This window comes from Rhipicephalus sanguineus, chromosome 4, assembly GCF_013339695.2.
Source record: "Rhipicephalus sanguineus isolate Rsan-2018 chromosome 4, BIME_Rsan_1.4, whole genome shotgun sequence".
Classification (NCBI taxonomy): domain Eukaryota; kingdom Metazoa; phylum Arthropoda; class Arachnida; order Ixodida; family Ixodidae; genus Rhipicephalus; species Rhipicephalus sanguineus.
The window spans coordinates 168,029,775-168,045,146 of NC_051179.1; the positions used below are offsets into that span (position 1 = coordinate 168,029,775).

Here is a 15,372-nt window from a genome sequence, read left to right on the forward strand (position 1 = left end):
GTATGCTCAACATAGATGTTAAGGTCAGAAATGAATATCTGAGCGCCCATTGGAATAGCATAAAAGGGCGCGTGAGCACGCTCGTGAGAAAAACGTAGTGCTTGGTATTATCTTGCTCAAGTCCCCTTCCTAGCTTCTTCAAGATTTTTTCTTATAATTTGTAATAATATTATGCCAACTCAATTTCCCTATTTTACCTTTGTCCTCAACATCGCCTTGACATAACAGTAAACTCACATCGAATGTAGATATGTAAATAGTAGCAATTACGCAGACAGTTAAAAATATGAATAAAGCAGAGAAGGAACTTATAGGCAGGTTACAAAGGACATATAACAGTAAACACACGAGCAAAACCTATACAGAAGCTCAGGTAATGTGCGGGATGCAAACGGAGGACAGCGCAGAGAGCACTTGTGTTAACAATAAAATTAATATGAAAAGAACTTCTTGAATAATTTAGCAGGAAGAATAAAGATACGGTACGCCGAAATATCTTGTTACGTAAATGCGTGTTCTATTACATACAGCATCGGCACCGGCTGTGCGGAGGTTGTGAGAATCTCATTCGCAAATAAGTCAATCTCATCCTATGCAGTGAACCTTACATCCCCGAGATCTTTTAAATCCCTGATAAGTGAAAGCCGCGAGACCCAAAGCAGCCCTCTTCTTGCATTCGTGACACTTTGCAATGAAGCACCACACAGGACAAATTTCGGTAACGACGGTATAACGGCATCGGAATTTTTTCTGGAGAAGCCGCACGCTTCAGAGGACTCAACAAAGTGCCGTCGCTAAGAAGAAATGTCATCACGTCGACACAGCTAAAGAGAAAGGAAACATCGAGACAACAAAACGTAGGATGCGCGTAGACGTTCGCGGTGTTGTTTTTCTCGAGATGGCTCGAGAGCTATAAGGTGACTCTGCTCCACCAATGTAGACGCGTATACATCTTCGCCTCTGGTCGCTTGAGCAGTCTGGCGGAAAGATAAAAGAATGCCGCAGTAGTTTTGTTTTATTCTGGTGGCTTACAGGCAGCAGTATCAGCTTAATAAGCGGAGGTCAGCCGGCGTTTATTGTTTTTTGCGTGGTGCTGTTTCTATAACAGTATCTTGTATTTTAAGATACACGATACATTGCTGAATGTATGGGAAATACAGATACAAATACTCGTTTTGCGATACGTATCACGATACAGATACAAGATACTCAGAGTATCTAAGATACATGTATCTTCAATACTGCCCAGCAGTTGTCTGGGCATGCCCCCGGGTAGTGAAGAGGCCGTCTCATCGACTGCCCGCGGCTACCGCGGCGTTTGAGCGCCTAGGCCCACATATGCACGCACCTTTCACAATTAGCGAGCCAGCCAGTATTGGCTAATAACATCTAAAGACAACGCTCAAACCCAAGGGTGAGACATGGACAACGACAATATAGTCAGCATTGGAAAAGTTAGGGCTGAAGGATGCGGAGTTGAGAACATGGGTGGAGCATGTGCGTGTAAGGTTAAGTGATAAGCGTGCCGAGGAGCGGAACGCTGTAAAGGAAGAAATGGCACTAAAGCAGCAATTGCTTCAAGAGGAACGTGAGGCAGGTCGCGAGAAATCGAAGCAACAACAAAATCTCCTGGAATAAGAAATGGAGGTTCTTGAATTGAAGCCTCGGCTCCAAGGAAGTGCCTCTAGTCCGCAGGCCCCGCATAAAGCGGTGGACAGACGGTCCGATTTTCCATGCGATCCGACGGCCGACGCGGCAGTGGGGGAGAGGGAATGGTGGCTGTACGATGCTATGAAAGGTCACCATTCCGGTTTTCCCCTCCGCCGTGTCGGACGTCGAATCGCACGAAAAATCGTACCGTCTGTCTCGCCCTTAACGCAAATGCTGCAAGCACGAAAGCGTCTGTTGCATCAAACGTGGGCAGTCCCCACAAGTTATTACCGCCGTTTAATGACGAAAGGGACGACCTCGACGCGTATCTGCAACGCTTTGAACGCGTCGCCATCTCTCAGGAATGGCCATGAGAAAAGTGATCCAAAAAACGGCAAGGAGAAGATGGAAGCTTGCGATGAAAAAATCCGTAAACCGGGGGTGGCTGTCCGAGCCGACGTTCCGACAAGTGCACTTGTCTTCTTCAAGGCTGGAAGTAATCAGTTCCAGCCTTGAAGAAGGCAAGTCCACTTGTGGAGACGTCGGCTCGAGCAACCACCCCCTGTTTACAAACTTTTTCATCATGAGAAAAGTGGGCGTTCTCAGTACGTCTGTGTATGACGGGAGAGGCTCTAACGGTCATTGGACGCATGTATCCGTCTGCCGCACTGACATGCTATGACACGCCTAAACGGGCTCTCCTTCAACAGTTCCTGTACACTGCGGAAGTGCACCGGGATAAATTCCGTAATCCAAGACCTGAAGACAAAGAAACTGCCAAGCAGTATGGTTCGCGGCTCTGGGGTTGCTTCGACCATTGTCTGGAGCTCGTGGAGACGGAGAAAAGCTGCAGCGGCTTGAGCGAGCTGACGACTGCCGATCAATTTGTCAAGGGCGGCTCTCCCGCACTAAGGGTTTTCTTCATGGAAATGAACTGCCGAACCCAACAGGAACTCTCCCAGACAGCCGATAATTTTGTGGAGGCTCAGTCTTTGCTGAACCTGGGTAGAGCGCGTCCTGAGAAAGAAGCGGCACCTGGCTCAGGTCTGAGAGCGGAGCCAACAAAGAAACCACTTCAGATTGACAACCGTTCTTTCCTCTGCGACCAAAAGGGGCATACGGCAGCCTAATGCTGGTCACGTACAAAAGAAGGTTTCCCAGTGCATGCACACAACAATGACATGTATGCTGCTGACGGAGAGTACAAGAGAGAGAGAGAAAGAGCAGAGGAAGGCAGGGAGGTTAACCAGAAGTTTGTATCCGGTATGCTACCCTCCACTGGGGTTGGGGAATCAGAGCGCCTCTGAGCGGAACGCTCTCGTGTGTGTGTGGTTGTGATTGTTTTTTTTTCCCTTATTACAAGAGAGAAGCGTCTTTTGTGGTAGCCGGGGACCGAACGGCTGAAGAACCTACACAGAACGATGGCTACCTCGTTCTTAAAGATGGAGAAAGAATTTCTGTCGTCAGCACCGCAGTAACCAGGGGCGTTTCAACAGAAAAAAGTGAGATACTTCCAGTGGCCAAGGGCTTTTGGATAAACAGCCGGTTACCGCACTACGTCATACCGGCTACCACACGGTTGAAGTGCGGCAGTCATTACTGCCAAAAGGATGGTTTACTAGGACGTACGGTCGGTCTTACCCCTTGATCGTACGGTAGGTTACCTGCAGGAAGCTATGGTTTTCCTGGACACACCCTTTTTTATAGGAGAAGTCCGGACTCTGGGCATGCGAAGCTCCCTTTACGATGTCGTGGGAACCTCCCAGAAGCATTGCCATTGGACATTCCAATATTAAAGCAAAGCAAGGCCAACAGTGCAAGCAGCAGCAACGACATCGAGCAAATGACACCCAATACGTCTACAGCTCGTCGTGGTAGACGAGAGGACCAGGTTACAGCGGCGAACCGACCACGGACATATAAGTCCGAATCGAGTGCCACCAGCGTATCTGCAGCAAATAGCGGTAGCCGGAAGGCATGCGCGAAGAGACAACGAAAGACAACCCCATCTGGTGCTCAGCGGCTGTTGACCACGCCATGGTCGACTTCGCGACCGGAACCGTCGCTGTTCTGTGGAACTTCGGCCCAACGAGGTGAGGCGTAGGTGCCTCTGACACGTCGCCTAATGTACCACCGCGTCGGCGAAAGTGGTAGCCCTCCAGCTGGGATCAACTCAACACGGTCCCCTATTTGCGCTCCAGTCTGGAGTTTCCGTCGCACCATTACGGTGGCACCGACAACCTCAGTGCAGAGGCACATCAGTCACCGCTGCCTCAACTATCCGTTCCCGAGAGTCGCTGCCGACGTCACAGGACCAAAATGTTCAAGCGACGAGACAACGAAGACATTCATTGATAACGACTAACTGGAGCATGGTGGTTGTCTTCACGGCGCAAACAGGACCAAGTGAAGGCAACGAGATAACCACTGCGTATACCGTTGCGCGTGCTGCGTGTGTGCGCGTGCTGAATCACCTGACCGGCAGTGTGCGCGAGCCTCGTTGCAATCTGACGGGGTGTGCGGGTGCGTGAGCCCTACGTCTAACAGCTTCCAGAGTGTTTGCGCAGTGCGAGAAGTGCGTCCATTGCTTTGCATGTGCGTGGTGGTGACGTTTGGCATTATTATGTTTCGTTGTGTCGCGCCTATACACTAACGCTACCCGCGGCACAATGTTCTGGAAATTGGGGAGAATGTGATGAGCTGGGGTCAATTTAAAAGACGCGCTTGACAACGACTGAAGCAGAAGAATACGACATTAAGGTGTGCGGCGGCGCCGCTCGTGAAGAGCGCGAGAAAGGCTCAATTGCTCGAGCAGCGAGACGCTGCGAGGCAGCAGGTCAGGAACAGCTCACTGAAGGAGCGACCGTGGCGGCTACCGACCCGTTGTGGCGCCCGTCCTCTTCGTGGGTGGAGCTGCTGTTGAACACCGACGAACAGCTGCGCGAGAGCACGACCATGCTTGTGGTCATGGTCGGGGCCTATGGGCGGGCCGGCGGCTACATGGACCGCTAAGCCTAGAGAAGCTGTGGCGAGCTGGGCCGGCCTACCGGTGTTCGCTGGCGCGGCCAAGCACCTGGTCTGGGCAACATCCCGGGCGGTGAAGAGGCCATCTCATCGATTGCCCATGGCGACCGCGGCGACCAAGGAGCATCATAGCGCCACGAGGCGCATCGACACGTCGAACCACCACGACAATAGCGACGTCTGGGTGATCGTCATCAAGTGACGCGCGAACTAGTAGCGCTACAATCATAGCACGCGATTCAGGACTACAGGGACGATTTTCTCAGCGATTTACACAAGTATATGTATGTGTAACTCCACCCGTGTTATCTATAAACGACCTGTTTTTGTCTACCTCCCATCTCTTCATTCGAGCGCCTGGGCCCACACGAAGCTTTCACGTCAGGAAGCGTTCCAGCGCCGTTCGTTGTTAGCGATAGTTGCCGACCCCGCGCGTTTCTGCTATACTGAACGGTCGCCAGCTCTGAACAGCGTGCGCATTCGAACCGCCAATGCCGTTAACGCGTGAACTGGAATATGCATGTCGCCGGTCCCGTGTTCTGCACGGCAGTCGAGGGCGGTTGGTGCTCCACCCTGCGCGGGGCCGCTGTGCGGCTGGAACGTAAGTTGGACGTTAAGACGCAAGCAATTTGACAATGCCTTCGGAGAGGAAGCAGTCGTGTCCAGCAGCACAATAACCTTCACGATAGAAGGCGGGCGTTCAAACACGATTAGGTATAATTGTTTGCAATTTCTTTGTTTAGGCCTTCGCGTTGTCTCGTTCTCTTGTGTCCATGCTTGCACGCCCATCCTGTTTTGTGAAGAATACTTACCAACTAGCTCAACTTTCTGTTGTCCTAAAGAATAATCGGACGGGCCTTTACCCTTACAAGAGTTCATGCACTATGAACAACGCCTATATGCAAACAATATAGGTCCACGTGTGGATCAGAACATGATTAACAATGTGTGGTTTCTATAGCGCTCATCTACGCGAGACGTCTTTGTACACCGGTCGCACAGTGCATATTTCGTCGCAACCAGAATAAATCAAGATGGCATTCGTTGCCTATTACCAGCTTCCTTCCACAGAATTCGCAGAGGAGGCAGCTTCTAGCCTAAAGGTAAGTGCCTGCAGGTGTCGATCGCCATCAAAGATGGCCTTGTGACCGAGATAACAAATTCAATCTGTACGTTTGTACGTGGATCTGTACGTTTGTGTGCATTCGTACACAGTGTTGAGGAGAAAAGTGACGAACAGCCTTCCAAACACCGCAAGGCGAAAGAACCCCAGTGCTTGCCTTTCCTTCTTTCCTCCCTCTCATTGGGGCGTTTTCCGGCATCCTTTCTCATAAAAGACAATGTATCGAGGGAACAGACATGCGAATGGCCGCAATTTTATTAATGATAAACATTGCATACGAAACGCAAACAGCGAAGACAGAGTGGAATCGTTTTTATCGTATTCTACTTTCGCAGGCATGGATACAATGCAACCAGACATGTGACGGTGCTTCGCAACTGCCAGATCACACGCCTTGTTACGTAAGTAACCTATTGCACTTTACATATATCGCTATTTTATATGCGTCAGCGTATCTATGCCGACTCATCCTGAATAATGCCCGTCCGTCCTTCTTTCACATAAGACGACCATTGTCATACCTTTGGTGTCTGGTAGTGGTGCTCGCACGTCGGCGTTCATTTTCTCTGGGTATTTCTTGGGTTAGCTTCGTGTTTCGTCGCACTGCCGAAGCCCATCTCAGAAGCCACACATAAAGAAGTGCGTGAATGAGATCTACTTTGTCTGGTGTCGCAGCTGCTCGCAAGAAAAGCGTATCCTCTTTCACTTAACTCCTTCAATTTATCTTCGTGAATTATCCTAACAGTTGAACGATTCTGACGTTAAATAACTTATACTCCGACGTCATATGTATCATGTATAGCTCTTCAACCACAACCATCAATTTCGCACCAGTTTTATACTTTAAAACACGCTTCTTCAATATTCCGAAAACCGGAAGTCAATACTCGACCGAAAGTGCTGGAAGAGAAGCACGATTGTCACTCGTTGCTCGAGTCACTAATATAGCAAAGTAACTGTCTTTTTGGCGTGGCTGGGTTTGAACACGAGCCCCCACTCTGCGAAGGCGGGTGTCTTCACCGCTGGGCTACACATCAGTACCTGCAGAATCTCAATGTATTTTCATCATTTACATGCGTTGTGCCGGCGACAGAAAAAAAAGTATTTAACAGTGGAACGCCTCCTGTGAACACTTTCTGAAAAGATTTCGTGGTGGAGAAATAAAAGCCTTCTGCAGGACCACGTGTATTGTCGACATCGAGCATTGCAGTTATTGGAGAAGTTCCGAGTTTTCATTTCCAACACGCGTTTCATTAATCACGAGTTGGTTATATCAGGACTCGAGCATGAAAGGAAGAAGATGAGCGACGCCATAGGGATACCGCCCGATAAATGGAATCATATATTGAGTAAATCTAAAATTAGGTTGAGACCTGGATGCTCAATATGGTGTGATCATGTTGACTTGGAAAGTAGAATTGAACTCGGTCGGCGGAAACAAGAGTACGCCACCCTAGTGACCTTAGATATTGCTAAGGCATATGATAGCGTACAACACGCCATCTTCATTGGTAAACTGCGAAGCGTTAGCGTTCCTGAATATATATTTGCTGAATACAAAGTTTTTCAAGCGGACACACATTTCATTGCTCGAAGAATGGGCTATCTTCTCAAAAATACGAACACATAGGGGAGTTCCTCAATATATTACTAAGTTCTATTCCTTCGCATAACGACGTGCAAGTGTATGTATACGAGGATTACATCGCACTCCTTGCCACTTCCAGTGATATACATTCGGTGTACGACATTCAACAGGCATATTTAATGAGATTGAAATATGGCTTAACGATATGAATTTTTCTCTGAATGGTAACCAAATCGCTCTTCTTGCTTTTCCATTGACTTTTCCTGGGCGAATTACGCTGATGTACGGCCAGGCCTTTATTCCACAAGTACATTCGTTAAACCATTTAGGTAAATTACACGCGGCAAATATTATTTGGAGTTCGCACATTGAGTATATTGCGTCTAAAAGTTTACGTGCAATTGAATTATTGAGGCGAATCGGCAGAATTCGTTTTGGAATGCGTACAAAATATTGTTAATGATCTATTGTGCGTATGTCCGCCCAATATTAGGGTTACGAAGTGTATTGTTCTATGAGACACCCGCTTATATATTGCGCCCTCTTTTAACTATAGAATGTGAGCCGTTACGTTTATGTCTTGGTCTTCCAAAATTTGTAGCTAACAATATAGTTTGCCTTGAAACATACCTGCCATCTCTTCAAACCATGTTTCGAATGCTAACATTTCAAACATTTCTGAACGTATATGCCTCCGCACAGAGACGCTCCCAATATGTATTCCTTTGTGAGCTGTCCATGTTTTTTTTTTTAAAGCGAGCGGTCTAGATTACATTGCCCTCAAATAATTTTCGTGCAAAAGCTTTTGGAATCATTACAAGTAACACTTCGTATGTAAATTACCCAAACCTAGTTAATCACACAGCAGTAATAGAATTTGATGACATATTTCCAAAGAACGCTAAGCTATTGCCGTTTAGATATTTAAGCGGGTTGGTGGAACACCTTAAAGTTATGCCTATAAATTCAGCAATAACCACAGATGCTTCCCTTAGGGATGAAAAGGCGGGAGTGGGCATTTATTCAGCATCACTAAATTGGTTATTTTGCCGTCGCTTGCCCGATTGCCTTAAGAATACTCCAGGGAGAATTAATGACAATTATGCTTACCTTGCGCTGACACCCTGCATACATCTCTCTAGTAGAGATATTAAAAGAATCATTTTCTGTGCTGCTTTAACAGTACCACACTCGTCGAGCTGCCAAACAGTAGTTTGCTCATATATGCTCACTCATGTACGGCACGTCCGTCTCGCTTGGGCACCAGGCCACACTGGATTATCATTAAATAAAGCGGCGGACACCCTAGCGGCAGCTTCCGTTGAAGGACCTGTCCTATATGTCCTAAGACCTTCCTCTAATAATATGATAGCACGATTTCGAAATTTTTGTATGCAAGAGGAACATACTAAATCTTCTGTCCTAAACGACACAAATTTTCAGGAACTTAGGTTTCCGCGGAATGGCACATGGTGTAACACAAGGCAACTGGAAGTTACGATAACTAAACTGCGATGCAGAATACCGTCACTAAATTTTTACTTGCACATGCCTAGATTCGTTCCTTTCCCCCAATGTAACCATTGTAATCAAGTAGAAACGATAGAGCATTTCTTCACAGCATGTCCCAGATATCAAAATATAGGGCAAGGATTTCTGAAACCACCTTTTTAAAAACATGGCCTTGAGCTTTGCGCATCGGCATTACTCTCCCCAGGGGAGTCGGCACTGCAACACGGGCATATATGATGCCGTATTTAATTATTTAAAGGAAACAAAGAGACTCCCATGTTCATATTATAAGTACACCCTACAGCAAAAGTTTGCGGGACGTGAAATTTCAGAAAAGCGTATATTCCCGCTTTGTCTGGGAACAAAGCCTCCAATCGAACGTTGAAGCCTGTAGTAGGTGTTGCCACCTATACTGTTACCCGCTAGATCAGAAGCATCATTCAATAACAGAGCAGAAATTCCCTTTTGCTCTGAAGTCTACGTCCCGTAAACTTTTTGCTGTCGGGTGTACATCTATATAGTATCTTTTCATTTATTTACTTATCTTCTCTGTATGTATTCACATAATTATATTGTTTAACATTCGTTTAATTAGCATTTAATAAAGGAACCAAAATTACCACAAATATATTTGCTTCTCTATCAATTATCTTTTTTTCGCATATCCCCCTCCCCTTTTTCTTTCTTCCTTTTTTTTCACGAATACTACTTCCACACGTTTCGTGGCCGAAATGGCGGCCCGAACCGCACACACTGTGTGCATAGCTGCCTACTTGGTAAAATGAAGCGCAATAGGCGGGGCAGGCATTGTCTCGTCCATTGCACTTCATTTCGTCATGTATGCATCACCAACTTCTGAAAGATATAGTCTTCCAAAGTGCATAGGAGCGTGTAGCTGAAATGCATGTCGCGGTAGCACGTTCAGTCACAATTTTCTGAAAAAAGATTGAGACGGCTTTTATGAATGTTTGCTAAGCGCGTAAATGGCATTTCTTTCTTGAATTTAATAACAAATATACAACGCTCATAATGTTCCGGCCTCACTCACACTTATCTGTGAGTTACAGGTCAAACAGCGGCTTTCGCTATGCCTACCCTAGTATCTCCTGGTAACGTGCTCATTTCTTCTAATCTCTCGCCAGGTTATGACATCACAATAGATAATCAATGAAGGACACTCTCAAATAGAAACGATGTACTCAGTAGGCTTTATTGTTTTTAGTATTCAGTAACGCAGTCCGCTGTTATATAACCCATAGAGTTGTCTATGGCTTGATGTGTTTAGGTAGTATGCGAGGGCTTATTGGTCAGCTGTCCGCTCGTTAGAAGGTCACATGCGACGTGACGCCAGCTGGCAAAAAAAAACAATGTTCCACACTCGCCCACTCGCCGTCATGACTACGAGGGGCGCTGACTAACACTCCGAGGTTTGCATGCAAATAATTGCCCGATAAAGTGGACGGGAGGATGACTGTCATCGCCGTAGGTCAACTGGTAAAGCATGGGGCGCGTTATTCGAAGGTTACAGGTTCGGTCCCTGCCGGTGGCAAATTGTCTTTTCGTCCACTTTATTCTCTTCACATTTATATCACAGTCATACAGTACAGTTGAAACAGCACAATTCAATTGCTGTTTCTTCCTTGGCTCTGTTACCTATTGGTTTTCATCATGGTGACGTCAAACAACGAAACGAGCAATTGAAATTACTTTTTTTTTTCATTCATTCCTTACTGAGGATTGCATATGGTTCTTTTGCAAACACCGCAGAAAATATTGTAGCCACGCAACCACATCAGTGCATAAATTAGGCAATGAACCATGGCAGCACTGTTGTTCCGCAAAAGCCATAGAATGCGGGAAACTTGCACTCACTTCAATAGTTAGCACCATCTTGTATACCACTTGTTAAGGCTACTCTACAAAAAATAACCGGCATGCTATTTTTTTGCCTCCCAATAGATATTATGCCAGCAATCAGGATATATTGCTAATAAAGAGCCTCCGGAAGTTTGTGAGGTGTGTGGATCATGCAAAAAGGGAAAATGCGTCTTACAGGATTGGTGTAAAAACATTGGGCGTTGACGTGCCCGCACGCTGTGAATAAATTTTTGTGAAACTATCGTTGCCTCCGACTTGCAAAAGTGTAGAACCGCACAATTAAAGATGTAATAAATGATGTAGGCTTTTAAAAGGAGATACTTTATTCATAAACATTTATTTTTTATCAACAATGCCTCAATGCACAAAAAATAATTAAAATGCAGCTTGGACGCAAGCCTATCGACACGCACAAAATGGCAACTCTCAAGCAATCAGAACCACAACGCTTTCCAGTTAGTGTCTGGTGCTGCCATGCTGTGGCGGTTCTTCTGTAAGCGGCGATGCCTACACTCTTAGCAAACGACCGCTTAAAACAACGCATATAAGGCGGAAAGTAGGTCAAATTTTCGACGCTTATAAATGGCTCTCTAAGCGGCCTACTTATACGGCTCTTTCATGCGGCCCTTCTTTATACGGCATCTGGCTAAGCGGCTCTTTCTTATGCGGCCTAAATTTATGCGGCTCTTCCCTATGCGCGGCCATCTCGTTGCCAGAAGGCCGTTTAAAAGTGACCGCTTAAAGTAACGCATACCGTCGATGTGGTTAAGCGGGATTTCAGGTCAAATCTGTCCGGCTTATATACGGCTCAATACGCGGTCGAAATATATGCGGTACTTTTCGCAAGTTTTTAGAAAAAAAAAAGAAATTCTTCTACGTTGTAGTTGATCGTGCAGTGTTCCTCTTTTTTTTTCTTTTGTTCTCTTCAGCCTTTCAACTCATGAATATGCATTTACACATCACAAGAACACTGCACAGAGAGTCACAAACCATGTATCAACGAGGATTTGATCCCAGGCCAACCGCGTGACAAGCAGACACTGTAACCACTACGCCACCGCACCACACGATCTGGGTGGACTTCCTCGGCTTTATATATGCACTTCACGTTATCTTGGGCGATTTTACGATCGGCTACAACGCTATAATTTTGCATATATGAGAGGCATCGTTAGTCACAGTCAGTTTGTGTGTGGAATTATGTTTCTCGTCCGACGGCTTGCGCATCCCGCACGGAGACAGAGGTGAACAATGAACGATGCGTTTCCGAGTGCATTTCCATTTGCCGGCATCATACAGCAGCCGAACGTGCCCTGATGTGCAACCAGCCGCCAAAGAAAAGTTTTCTGCGATGTTTGACGCACTACAGGCGGTGGAAGTCAGCTGATCTCATCTCTACTTGGCGAAGTACAGTCTCCCACGTCCTTCGCGAGCATCGCGTTGATGTCGGTGCGTTTATACGGACAGTATTATGTAGAGGTTCATCTCAGAGAATCGGATTAAAACACATAATCGCTTATTCGCGCAACTGATGGGTTTGGTGTAGTGCAGCGCGTACGAGGCGACGGACCAGCTTTCAGAACGGGCGCGCTCATTTCTCTCTCGAGCGTAGCATAGGCGATGAAGAAACGTTGTTGTTGAGTCGAAAGAACAACGAGCCTTCGCAGAAAAAGAATGCAGTCTCCCGAGCTCGAGGCTGACGGCGCGGACGAGCGATGCCATGGGATTGTCATGCTGGGGAGGACGGCGGGTCTGAGGTTGTTCGTTCTCGTGGTTCGTTCGTTGTTGACAGTTGGAGGTGATGCTCCCCTTGGCTTCCACAAACGATGAAACGTATAGTGCATGACTGGCGCGGAAAGAGCACGCATGAAATCGCTTCCATCACCCGTTAGAACATATGTTTCCTGCCAAGCGTCGCATCAAAAATAGCAATGCTTGAAATCGAATGAAGTCACAATATGATCCAGCTTTCAAGGATAAAACCATGCTATTTCTTCAAAAGTCAGAAGTGGCCTGAAGGATTCAGAAGGATCATGTGAACAATTATACTGAATGATGCAAAGATTAACTAGAAACATTCTAATATTTAATAGGTGCTGTTAAATCTAAATAATAACCCCAAATTAAATATGCACTTGTTTTGCACCTTGAAGCTTCATGAACGTTAAGCTCTATAACATGCCTCAGTTGACCACATATCAGCGCCGAACAGCGATCTGGTGGAGGCCCTGTGTTGGGAAACATAGCAGGTTGAAGGTTGTTTTCGTATTCCACCCATTGTCGACGAGTGAAAGTGATTCTTTCCTTGGCTACGAGATGTGATCGGAGCGACAAGGGCCAGTATTACTTCACTCCACGTCATCCAGTCGAGTATGCTTTGAGCTTAACAACGCTTAAACGTATAAACTAGCAGAATGCTAGAAGTGGCTGAACTCGGGCAGTAATCTTGACTTCTAGGAATAAATGTTCACCTGTCTTAAAAATGTGCAGTCAGTAGCATCCTGCTTGATTCGGATCATGGGACACGACATGCAAACGTAAAATACTAAATAGTAGATATAGAGGAACAATTCTTTTACTCAGTAGGTGTCATAATTGCAAATAACAGCTGCAAATAAAAAGCACGCTTTCACACTAATAGCACACCCATAAATGTTGAGCTTTACGTGTCCCAGTCAACCTCCCTCATGTTCAATACCCGGGGCGTAGCCAGAAATTTTTTTCAGGGTGGGGGGGAGTCATCCATGCTTTATGTATGTTTGTGCATGCGTTTGCATGTCTGTGTGTATATATACACAAGCAAAATTGAAAATTTTTTTTTGGGGGGGGGGGGTTGAATGCCCTCCAATGCCCCCCCCCCCCCTGGCGTCGCCCCTGTTCCATATCATGTAGCTTTACGTGCACCTTATTTAAATATAAGCTGTCATGCAACATCCTTAGCTTTGGCTGGTACAGCAGCTAATACAAACTGTGCTTGAGAATCCAAGATTTATTGCCAGTACTAACACTAGCTATACACAATAACATTCTGTAGTAGTTCAAGCGCAAGTGTTGCAGCTTTTTTTTCAGAATTAGCAGCTCATATAGCGCTCACATAAGCATGCAGACATACACGTCTAAATGTGCAGCTATTATTCTTTTTTACGAAGAACTGCGTGAAATAAACTGGCACAAGGAGACGCACGGACAAGCGTCTTCCTTGTGCCAGTTTATTTCGCGCAGTTCTTTGTAGTCATGGATTACCAACTTGCCCAGCGATCAATTCCTCAATATTATCCTTTACGTGCAGCCCCCCTTTACGTGCAGTTACCACGGCACACCATCTGTCAGACATTGTGCCACATAAAGGGTATTTGCATATAGTACAAGATTTGTCCTTCACTAAATGTTGAGACCTGAAATGTATTTGTTATTTTTCTGGTACCATTTCAAAACATGACCTTTCCCTTGCAGTGTTGAGACATATATTGCAATAAGTTAGTCAGGCATCGAGTCCAAATCCATCACTGTGCCAGCCTGGCACTTAATTATGTATGCATGGGTCCCTTATTTCCATTCTCTGCTTCAAGCCCTTCCCTTCACCCATTACTGTAGAACTGTGGCATTTAGGTGTTCCATCTGGCACCGCTAATTGTTGTTACATTTTGTGCCATTTCTTCGAGTACCCATGCCAGTATTTAGTGCACTAAGTGAATGAAGGAACATGTTATGCTGCTGCGCAGCTGCATACTGAGCAGAACAATGAAATGAATTAGAGCCATGAGAGAAAATATAGAGAATATTGTCACGCTACAACGCAAACACAAGACAGTGAGAAGTTCTACAAGAGTAGGAGGACAGCTTGTTGACACAAAAAAAAATAGCAGGCACAAACATGTCTAGCAAGGCTGAAACTTGGGCTAGTTGGTTGTCCTTCATGATGAACCAGCAGCACAACCACACACAAAGGAAAGGTACACGAAACACAGCACTGTGTTATGTGCCTTCTTTCCTATGTCCGTGTGTGGTTGCACTGCCGGTTCATCATGGACAAACATGATGTCTTCGGCAAAATCCCAAAAACCCACTAGACATTGATGTTCATTGATGTCCCCATTGTCTTTCTCACCTGCAGAGCACACGCATCACTACATATACAATAGGATGCATTGCAAGGGTTCTTCACCTATATGCTCTCTTGTTGGAGTAATAGGGCATTGTGTGAACAAAATAACGAAGGTAAAAATAAAATCACCCTAAAATACATGCCATATTCTTTATTGCTCAATTTTCAACCTCCACGTGTTCCACTTCAGCACCTGTGCACATAATGGCCCCCTAAAGGATCTCGGCAGTAGTTTCTCTGAAGTGGTTTTCAAAGCTGCTATTGGATTAGATTAAGCTAATTGAATCTCATGAACTTATCCTTTCAAAACAAATAAGGGGGCAGTCCACTTGTTATTTTCTAGCAAGCTACCTTAGCAATTTGGCTTTGAACGTGTGCACTTTCCTTGCAATTGTGTCCCAAACAATATTAACTACAAGACACATCATTCTACACTCTTAAAAGAAAAGGTAGTGCTACTTACTAACTTTGAGGTAGTAAATTGCTGTCACA

General features: G+C 45.8%; 1 long non-coding RNA gene across 1 annotated transcript in view; it reads left to right on the forward strand.

The window, feature by feature from the left end:
* LOC119390886 (uncharacterized) overlaps nt 1-11,010 on the forward strand; it is a 38,765-nt gene extending 27,755 nt beyond the window's left edge. Inside the window, exons 4-5 of the long non-coding RNA XR_005183520.2 lie at nt 6,133-6,198; nt 10,857-11,010. This is a non-coding gene — a long non-coding RNA (uncharacterized LOC119390886). The remainder of the gene's footprint in view (nt 1-6,132; nt 6,199-10,856) is intronic.
* Nucleotides 11,011-15,372: the final 4,362 nt, after the last annotated feature.